We start from the raw sequence: 11,722 nt of genomic DNA on the forward strand, positions 1-11,722 counted from the left end.
CCTTCTAGATTAGACCATGGAAGTAATACACATGGAAGCTGGTCAAATACTACATCAAAGTGAGTATCATACTTGCCGCGATACTGAACAAAAGCAGTACAGTTAAAAGTGGAACAATTGAGTCATCGCATGGTCAACGTGTACCATGTCTAAAATCAAAGTTCCCGCTTAAAAATCAATAACAGTACGAGGTCGTGTACTAAGTCCTGACAATGGGCTGTGTTATATTACCGCAGTGCGTGACTAGTTTTATGAACACAAACAGATTTTATAAAATCCCTACGTAATGGTCAGAATGCTATCAATTTAATTTATACAATTTTATTAAAAGTATGTAATTATGTGAAAACCTACCGATTAAATGTATATATATGCTAGACTTTCAGATAGCAGTTTTAAAACAGAAAATGAAATGAAATACAATTTATTTTACGCAAAATGTAAAGATAATACCCGACTCTGGAACATTCTGGTCAACAGCAATTTCAGGCAGCCCCGGCACACAAATAGATGCGGGATTCATTTTATAATGTAAAGCATGTGCCAAGTGCGCATATCAATTATTACCGCTAATTAGCGGTTTAGACGTAAATGCATGATTTCCAATATTTTGAAGTTTAAGAAAATCTGTAAGTATAGGGTAGAAATCGATATTTTGAATGGATTTCTGTAATTATGGATTACAAATCTAACATCCCTGTCACTTTTTTCCGAATAAAAACAACATACTTGAAACATAATCAAGAAAAACACGATTTTTGCTCAAAATAATAAACCTGTAAATAAACGAACTGGCAATAAAGGCGGCAAGTCTGATCCACATCAAAAACACGCTGACTACATTGTTATCACAATAGCTTGATACGTACCCTCTATAGAATGTTACGTAAATAATTCAATAGGTGTTGGATCGACCAGCTTCCATGTCTCTTACTTCCATGATTAGACATATCCTGACCTGGAAAGTCGAGGGAAATGTCAAACTGATTAACCACGCCTACTGACAGCTACTAATGATATTCAGCCAATCCGATTGACTAAATATCATCAATAGCTGTCAGTAGGTGTGGCTTGCCTTCCTGCTACCAGAACACTAGCTTCCAGCTTGGAATTGACACCAGTATTGCGTAACAAAATTGATTATTAACCCTCTTCAGTTGCATGTGTTAATCCTGTTATAATACTCGGTTTTCTTCTTACCCTCAGTTCACTGACCTGTAGGTTGCACACAATCAATTCCTTTTGTCATCACTACATTTAATATTGTCCTGGTTAACCTCGATTCGTTACTATTTTTGTATAGAGGTTGTGCTTGAAATTATTGATTGGCTATATACAAACAAAGGATTTGAACCGGTGTCCTTCACCGTAATCATGGGGCAGTGCAGTCCATTCAATCAAATGTTGTCATAAACCTATTTGATCGTAGTGCATTTGTTATGTGTGTGCATGGAAGTAATACACATGGAAGCTGGTCAAATACTACATCAAAGTGAGTATCATACTTGCCGCGATACTGAACAAAAGCAGTACAGTTAAAAGTGGAACAATTGAGTCATCGCATGGTCAACGTGTACCATGTCTAAAATCAAAGTTCCCGCTTAAAAATCAATAACAGTACGAGGTCGTGTACTAAGTCCTGACAATGGGCTGTGTTATATTACCGCAGTGCGTGACTAGTTTTATGAACACAAACAGATTTTATAAAATCCCTACGTAATGGTCAGAATGCTATCAATTTAATTTATACAATTTTATTAAAAGTATGTAATTATGTGAAAACCTACCGATTAAATGTATATATATGCTAGACTTTCAGATAGCAGTTTTAAAACAGAAAATGAAATGAAATACAATTTATTTTACGCAAAATGTAAAGATAATACCCGACTCTGGAACATTCTGGTCAACAGCAATTTCAGGCAGCCCCAGGCACACAAATAGATGCAGGATTCATTTTATAATGTAAAGCATGTGCCAAGTGCGCATATCAATTATTACCGCTAATTAGCGGTTTAGACGTAAATGCATGATTTCCAATATTTTGAAGTTTAAGAAAATCTGTAAGTATAGGGTAGAAATCGATATTTTGAATGGATTTCTGTAATTATGGATTACAAATCTAACATCCCTGTCACTTTTTTCCGAATAAAAACAACATACTTGAAACATAATCAAGAAAAACACGATTTTTGCTCAAAATAATAAACCTGTAAATAAACGAACTGGCAATAAAGGCGGCAAGTCTGATCCACATCAAAAACACGCTGACTACATTGTTATCACAATAGCTTGATACGTACCCTCTATAGAATGTTACGTAAATAATTCAATAGGTGTTGGATCGACCAGCTTCCATGTCTCTTACTTCCATGGTGTGTGAGACGAACTGTCTCGGTAGATTGCAATCATGCTTTTGTTGAATGGATTTGAGTAGTCCGCCATATTTGCGGTATGATACGTCATATGCGCAACCTCTATTAATTGGGATAGTTGGCCTATTCGTTTAACATGTTTAAGAAAAATATAGAATTGGAGGACACAAGCTTCATAAAAATTTGGGTTTCACTCATTTATTTACTTTAATTCCTTTTCTTGAAAAAAAGAAAGAAGTTCAGCAAGTTCTTTCTTTCTTTCCTTCTTTCTTTCTTTCCTTCTCTCTTTCTTTCTTTCATTATTTAATACGGGCCTATAATTACATTTATTTCGTTTATCATCATTTATGTTTACGAATTTACGAATAATTAATGTGTATTCATTAATTATTCGTTTATATGTTTATTTCTATTCATTAGTATTTGTTTTATTATTCATTTATTTAACATGATTATGATTATTTTCGTTGATTGATTTATATATTGCCATTGATCAGGCTTGTGTTTTTTATTCATTTTAGTCGAATTATTTGTTGATTTACTACCATTTATTTATATAAATAAAATATTTATTTATTATTTATTTACATTAAATTTATATTATTTTATTAAATCATCAATTAATTTTTCGATTGATCAATTGATCATCTCCAATCTTATTTTTGTCACGTTTTTGGCTTCAAGTTTCAGAGTGTGAGTTTTGTATCCAAATTTTCAAAGGTGATTCAATAACTATACAAATGTATTGGGTTAAAGAATTGTGCCCTTATTAAGGTAATACGAGGTATTGTTGGTCGAAGCAGCAACAAAAAAATGTAGTTCACAGCATCTTGCGAATGGTAGTGAGCTTTAGCAAAAATTCCATTGCTCAATTCATAGCGAGCGTGTAGAAGAATTCAAATATCACAGATATATTTTTGTAGGTCCTGTGGTTCTTGAGTTATGTTGTAAATAGGGCTGAAACAACAACACTTTTGTAAAACGTACATAACTCATTAACAACAATAAATTAAGCAGGTTTTCAAAGTATATGATTGGTAGAATGAACTTTTGCAAAACACCAAAGTGTTATTTTTCAATAATATATTGATTCAGATAATGAAAACCAACAATACCTCGTATAGCCTTAATTATAGATGAGCATGTTGTGGATCCTAGTGTAAGACCATGAAGAGACAATTGAGAGACTGATTATAAATTGAGTGTTTGCTTGACTCGATTACTTGATTGATATTTTAACACCAAGATACGGTACATTAATTGCGAGACTACAATGTAATTTGTTAATAATTGATCGATTGATCGAACGAATGATTATTGATTGATGCTTGATGAGTAGTTCAATGATTGACTGACTATTAATTCATCGATATATCAATCTAATAAGTTATTTTGATTCTATTATATTATATTATTATATTGATTGATTGGATGACCATATCAATTAATTGATTAATCAATCAATTCAATAATGATTCTGATTGTTTTCTTGATTGTTTGTTGAATACTTATTGGACGGATCGTTGGTTGAATGAACCAACGATTGAGTGATTAATCAAAGAATCCCTTGAACTTGAAGAACAGTTTGCATCCATTTTTCGAAAATCGGAGTAACTTTTAATTTTTCAACCCTAGCGTGCAAATTGACCTTGGAGCTGTCGAACCTCAAAACTCAATATGTCCTACGTGCGCAAATAATGTTACACTTTTGTGATCCTTAGACCCAGACAAATAATTTGACATGTTTTTAGTGAATTTGGAGCATGTTTAATTTTTGTCCCCTATATGACATGAGCATGTAGGGTGCTTGAGGGTCTTTTTTGAGGGTCACGGAGTTCCAATATATATATAGCTTGGTAGACAAGAGTTTTGAATTCAGCATACCCGAATTAAACAAAACAATTTGGTTGCCAGCTTTTACGCGAACTTGCCGCTTGATGCTTAAATAAGCACATTTCCAAAATAGAGCCAGACTAATATAACAACACTGATTTTACAAAATAAATCAATATGATATCACGATTTAGGCCTACACTGGTCGAAACCCAGCTACTTCAAAAGTGTGAAGTGTTTTGATCCATGCAATCTCATAATCAATCGATTGAGATGACTAGCGTACTCGCAGAGCCCTGACACTGAAAAATTTGCATGGCAAAATGACCCGTCTCCTCCGCAGCCAATTTGGTTTCGCTCCATCGAAATCAAGCTGGTCACGGAGGAGACTACCCTCCTTGTGTTTGTTCATTTGTGTATGGAGAGCCCTTTTGGAGTCTATAATGACTTAGGCTACGCTCTCAGCTAGAGTCCGACGCTGCATTGTACTAGAAATACCTTTTTTGTGAAATCGCTATAAAGCCAATCGGGAACACGTATTCGTTTTGAAAATATAGCATTAAAATTAGTATCACCCTTGTGGCCCCCGTGCAGTGGAAAACCTGAATTCTTTCATTAAAAGGAAATGAAAATTAAAAAAACGCGGATCTACCTGTGCACCTATAAAATGGGCACAGCAATTTGTCTCAAATATGAATGAATTTTAAGAAACATACGGGATATGATGAAAATTGACCTTACGCCATGATAGTAGGATCTGTTAGTCGTTTTATATACAATGTATATACCGTATTGTCATAATACCAATATTTGTCATTATATATGATGAGTAAAATTTAGCAACGTAAATGTGCAGTTCATATGCGGGTAAGTCCATATGATATCAAGGAGGTCCCCCACCTGACCCCCTCAGATTTGCTTTATATTTTAGTCATGTGTTGTACCTGTAAAAATATTATAAACCTGCAAATTTGAGGTCTGTAGCTCTTACGGATTTTCTGTGGCAGCCATTTAAAGTTGAAGTATGGGGGTCTAAATTTGGACTCAAAAGTTGCCCTTTAAATAAATGTCATCTTTGGGAGTCTGTGACTTCTTTACAAAATAAGAGAGAGTCTGAAACCTTGTATACACACTAACTGCATGCCCAATTTGTCAAAAAGTAAAAAAAAAAAAAAAATCTGTAATTGCGCGTTGTGTCACGGGGTCATTAAATATGCAAGAAAAAATGTAATGTTTTGTAAACTGGCAAGTTTAGCCCTCTAAATTCACATTTTTGTCAGATTAATTATTTTTTGTTGTCACTGATGCTAAATATAGGATAAATACAATACATATCCAAACAATTGAGGTCACAACTCATTTACATTTCGAACAGCGCCCTCACGAAGATGAAATTTATTGCAAATTCAACATTTTCAGGCGGTCCAAAGTCGATGTGGTCCACCTTCAAAATTTATAAAACATTTTTTTTATATGACTACTAGTCTTATATTACAACTTTGCAAAGTCTCAGTAATTGTCTAGGTTGACTTCATATAAAACGACAAGCCCAAAGTTGACCATTTTCTTATGATTGCATGTACTGTAAAGGTGCCGAATTTGGAAGGCTTAAAGTCAACTTGGCCCCAATATTGAAAATAAAATGGAAATTAAAGTAAATAGGGCCAATAACTACGCATCTAGTCATTTATTTTCAATATTGTGGCCATTTTGACTTTTAAACCTTCCGAATTCAGACATGTGAATTTAGGGGGCTAAAACTTGCCAGTATACAAAACATTAATGTTTTAGCCCCCTAAATTCACATTTGTTAATCAGAATAATTGTTTTTGTTGTCACTGATGCGATATATAGGACAAATACAATGCATATCCAAGACATAGAGGTGACAATTTATTTACATTTCGAACAGCGCCCTCGCAAAGATGAAATTTAAGTTGCAAATTCAACATTTTCAGGGGGCCCAAAGTCAATGTTGTCAACCTTCAAAATTCATAAAACATCACTTTTATATGACTACTAGTCTTAAAGTACAACTTTGCTATATCCCAGTAATTTTATAGGTTGACTTCATATAAAACGACAAGCCCAAAGTTGACCATTGTCTTATGATTGTATGTACTGCAAATGTGCCGAATTCGGAAGGTTTAAAAGTCAAAATGGCCACAATATTGAAAATAAATTACTAGATGCGTAGTTATTGGCCCTATTTACTTTAATTTCCATTTTATTTTCAATATTGGGGCCAATTTGACTTTAACCCTTCCAAATTCGGCACATTTGCAGTACATGCAATCATAAGAAAATGGTCAACTTTGGGCTTGTCGTTTTATATGAAGTCAACCTAGACAATTACTGGGACTTTGCAAAGTTGTAATTTAAGACTAGTAGTCATATAAAAAAAATGTTTTATAAATTTTGAAGGTGGACCACATCGACTTTGGACCCCCTGAAAATGTTGAATTTGCAATAAATTTCATCTTCGTGAGGGCGCTGTTCGAAATGTGAATGAGCTGTGACCTAAATTTTTTGGATATGTATTGTATTCGAGTGCGCTGCTGGGGGTAGAGCACCAATCTATAAGGACCAACGCCTGACGGCGTTGATTATAGTGCTAAATATTGCGTTGGTCATGTATGAGCTTGTATGGACTATCATGTGAGGATAGTGGTGGTCATCTAGCAGATATAACATCATTGGACGAACAGGAGTTTATTCGCCACTTGCACGGTTCCGCCATTATGCACTATGTGCGGGAGAGCCTCGAACTGGCAGCATACATGAATGGGAATTGAACCAGTCATATAACATTCTGTGTAAGGTTACGTAATTCTTCCTTTCATGTATGCTGCCAGTTCGAGGCTCTCCCGCATATAGTGCATAATGGCGGAACCGTGCAAGTGGCGAATTGTAAGCATACCTACGGCATCTGGTGGTGGAGATGCTTGGTTTGGATCCAGATGCTGCCAATGAGGTGAACTTTACATGGTCAGATGGGTCACCTCTAATACCCGAGACATGCCATGATCTATTCACTAATGAAGATGACGTGTGCATTCGACTGCATCAACAGCTGATAGAAGTAATATTGTTATAGGCTACACTCTTAAACTCACCATTATTTCAACCTGGCTCATTTGTTAAATAGGTCAAAGAAAAAATCTTCCACTGAACAAGCGAATGAGCGACAGGGTTCGAGTGAACTTGGTGAAGTTGCCGTTTATACGGAATACAAGAAAACCAACGATAGTGACCAAGCCTATGAAGCTTTGCAAAAGAACAACACGGGACCGACATCATTAATAGATGGAATCGAAAACAACAGCAGTGATTTAGTAGAGCCAAGACATGCAGAGAACAACGAATCATCAGAGTATGCTTATGCCGATAGTGTTCCTCGACCAAAAAGTGAAGACAACATCGATTCTGGTTATCTTACGCCGACCGATCCAAACGAGCGACGTCCAGCCGGATGTATCTACATGTATTTCGGAAGCAAAACATCAAGAAAACAAAGAATCGCCAGAATACGCATGCGTATGCCGATAGTGTTTCTCAACCAGAATGCGACCAACCATGGGCATCCTAGTATTACGTAACAAACCGGAAGATGTAGTTTAAGTCTAGACAATAGGCGGATTAGCGGCCATTTTGTCTTCTACATGATTTTATTCACGTGTCCTTATACTTTAGTACACAAGTATATAAGTTAACAGGTTTACAATTTTAAAATTATATTTTGTGTATACAATATATTCTGTAGTAAATCGATCAAATGACGGTGATTGTTCAGGTATTATATGCTTGATAGAATTAAATTGTCTGACCAGCTAGTATTCTCCTCCGCTGTCATTGTGATTCCAGTCACTCCACGTACCGTGTTGCGAAGGTGGAGGAGACTAAAGCTGTATTAACGGAAACGGAAGGGGTTAAAAATGATGTAGTTTAAGTCGAACAATAGCGTGACGTAGTTTCCGGCATTGTTCCTATGCACTTTCACCCTCCTGATGCGACGACATCATCGATCACAGTTATTTTTCGCCTACGCAAACGAGCGTCCAGCCAGAAGCTGATAGTGTTCCAGTTCCTCAACCAAAATGCGAAATCAGCGTCGAATCTGGTTATCTTACGCCGATACAAACGGGCGGCGTCCAGCCGGATGCATCGATTCCTGAAGAAAAACATCCAGAAAACGACGAATCTTTAGAATACGCTTATGCATATGCTGATAGGGTTTCTAAACCAATACAATTGGGTAACTCTAAAAATACTGCTTATGTCAACTCCGAAGTAATGAAGAACGTCAAATGATGCGTTTCTGTATGGTCGCCTAGGTGGAAACTGAACTGTCAACGTGTTATATTCAAGTGATCGTCACACATATAAAAAGCATGTTCATTAAAACACGATGTATAGGAAAAATGTACCAATCCAAGGCTAAAATTGAAAAGTACCGATGCAAATTTTCTCAAAAACTGTTCTTTTATACGTCTGTTTACACAGTACAAACATGTCTTAGCAATAATAGTCACAGGTTATCAGTAATATTCACTTATAGGCTATAGAAATCCAGTGACTTCTATGAATCACGTGCGTCAGGGAAGTAAGAACATGACAGAGTATCACAGACTATGCAGAAGACTATACAGACAATGATACTGATCCTCACGTATGTACATGGAAAACACTGTGACAATATGTAGTGTATTGTCACGGTGAAGACCGTGCTTGGAAGAGTCTTCACCGTGACAATACACTATGTATTGTCACAGTGTTTTCCATGTACAATATGTGTGTATTGGGTCGCAGAAGAGCATTGGGCGCACTCTGAAGTAATTTTCTTAGAAATATACAGCTATGATAAAACACGAATAATTGCAGCTGTTATTGCAATGCTATAGATAAATTTGTGTGCTGTACTCTTTATCACTTTTCAAAAATCAGTGTCTCGAACCATTTGGTCCTTGTTTACAATTGAAGGGGTGTGTGTAATATAGTCCTAACCCTCCAAAAACGCATGCTACTGGTTTTAAGAGAAACCATTTTTTGACCACATAGTTGTGAAATCAGATGCATTAAGTACATAAGCATAAAGTACATGGGCACACCACTCCACGCCATACATAAATTCTGCCAGTCACATTTCCCCAATATGAAATTTTTTAAAGTAAAATTTTAATTTTAATTTTACTTCTTTAAAGTTTGGCGGAGGCGGGGTTCGAACTCACGGCGGCGGACTGCTTTGGACACACTATGAATCCAGCGCCTTAGACCACTCGGCCACGTGTCTCCTTGGAATTCATTTGAAACTTATTTAAAGATATAATCGCAACTTCAACATAGGCCTACCACGTGACAAGCAAAGGCAGAAAACGTACCATATTTTGGAATTTTATTTGCCTAAAAACATTTATGTGTAGGCTATTATTAGCGCTCAATTATTGTTAACTGCGTGTTTTATACAAAAAAAATCCAACTATAACTGGGCGTCTATATGGACAATACATTATATCGATTTTGACACGTGCTTGTGTCTTAGTACATTTCCATGGTCAGTAAAATACCATAGAGAAAAACCTACCATTTTCTTGTATACATGTCGATGTTTTGATCAAGTATGTTAATATTCGACATTAGACCCAACATGTTTTTTCGGGAAATAAAAGATTAGATTACCATAAAAACGAAACAGTAATCTTTGGTTGGGTCTAATGTAATATTCACATAGGATTTTCAACGTTTTTCTATCCTTATTCTTGCTCAATTAAAAAATATTTTGGCGTATATAAAATTGAAATAAAATTCTCTGCTTCTTAAACGACATCAAATGTGCCACAATTGGGTATCACGAATCGTTATATATGATGTGCAGTTAATATTCATATTTTCTTTTATACAGAGGATGCTTCAGTTTTGACAGGAAAAATATTTTCTTGAAAACCCTCTCACTCGGTTATTTCAAAACAGTAACCACGCTTCCCTAGAAAGTGCAATAAATTAGCATTAAAATTTTTCTTATTCTAACAGCAAGCGTTTCTAGAACTTATTATGGCGAAATGTGGTGTAGTACATGGGTTTTGCAACAGATAATGTGAGTTGCTGGAATTATTTGTGTAATTATTAATTTGAAACAGTCACTTGTAATTTGAGGGTTAGCACTATGTTGCACAATAGATCATATACTTATATCGTTGTTTTTGTACCTTCTTTCTATCTCTCTAGACCCTGAAACGCTAAATAAATTGGACATTTCTTATAAGAAAATGACAAATCTAAAAATTTGGGATGTAAAAAACATATTCTCAGTGATTCCAAATAGAGATTCAGCTTTCAGTGTTTCTAGATGATCTGAGAAACTGCACTGAAATGTTGGTGCAATATATATAGTGTTTTAAAACCATCAAAATAGAAGTGACTCGTTTAAGGTTACACGAAGAAACGTATAAAAAACGTATAAAAGACGTATAAAGTTGTTCTCTAAAACCGCGTTTTCTCAGCAATCCAATATCGCAGTGAGTCAAATGTTGGTGCATGGATGTATCTTAACATTATTTTTGTGTGTTTATACAAATTTTTAGAATCCGTTTGAAAATCCTTCGTTTAAATCATTTTTACGCACCATGTTCACAAGATCAAAAACACGTTCCATGCAGTTTTTTTCAAATATTCGCTCCGTATAAAACCACGCCGAGTGACTGTTTTCTCCTTTTTTGTATTGTACTACAAATCGACCAAAGAAATAATGTTGCCATGGGGAAGAACCAAATACAGTACCGATTAAATTTTATTAGCCCGTTTTTGGGAACAATTTTCGAGAATCTTGTACCACAAAACACTGTTATGTTACATTATCGATATCTGGATTGTGGAACGTTAATTTTGATTTCTAAGTGCCTACATTATTTCTCAAAAGTATGTCGATTCCTTTACCATTTGAATTTCATTCCAAATTTAAGCTACTTTTGCAAAATTCGAGGTTTTTCGCCATCGATACCTCCGACATTTACAGCGGTGATGAGATTGTTTACCATAAGAGCCTGGTATGCACTATTCCATAATAGTCAGTTTGAGATCAATCGATTTCACAGGTCACTCAGTAGCTCAATCGGTTAGCGCGCGGCCGTACTCACGTTCGACTATATAATAGGGCCTACTATAGTTTTGAGCTGGAAAACTTTGGTACGTGTTCGAGTCCCTATGTGGTCCATTCCATCTATTTTATTTTATTTTTCTCTCACTTTTTTCTTTTTTCTTGTTCGTTTCTCTCTTTCTGACTGCAGCGATTGATTGTTTTTGCCCGGTTTTTTTTTCATTATATAATTCAGGAATTTTTATGCTATACTAATCTAATTGGCGCGGCCTATGAATATATTTTTACAAATTAGATTAACAAAATATTGGTTGTTGGTTTTGTTACTGTTGTTGTAGTTATTGTTGTAGGCCTATATATTGCACAATCAGGGTATAAATAGGCATACTAGGCCTATTATAGCCTATAGAAGCATTGATTTATT

This window comes from Amphiura filiformis, chromosome 1, assembly GCF_039555335.1.
Source record: "Amphiura filiformis chromosome 1, Afil_fr2py, whole genome shotgun sequence".
Classification (NCBI taxonomy): domain Eukaryota; kingdom Metazoa; phylum Echinodermata; class Ophiuroidea; order Amphilepidida; family Amphiuridae; genus Amphiura; species Amphiura filiformis.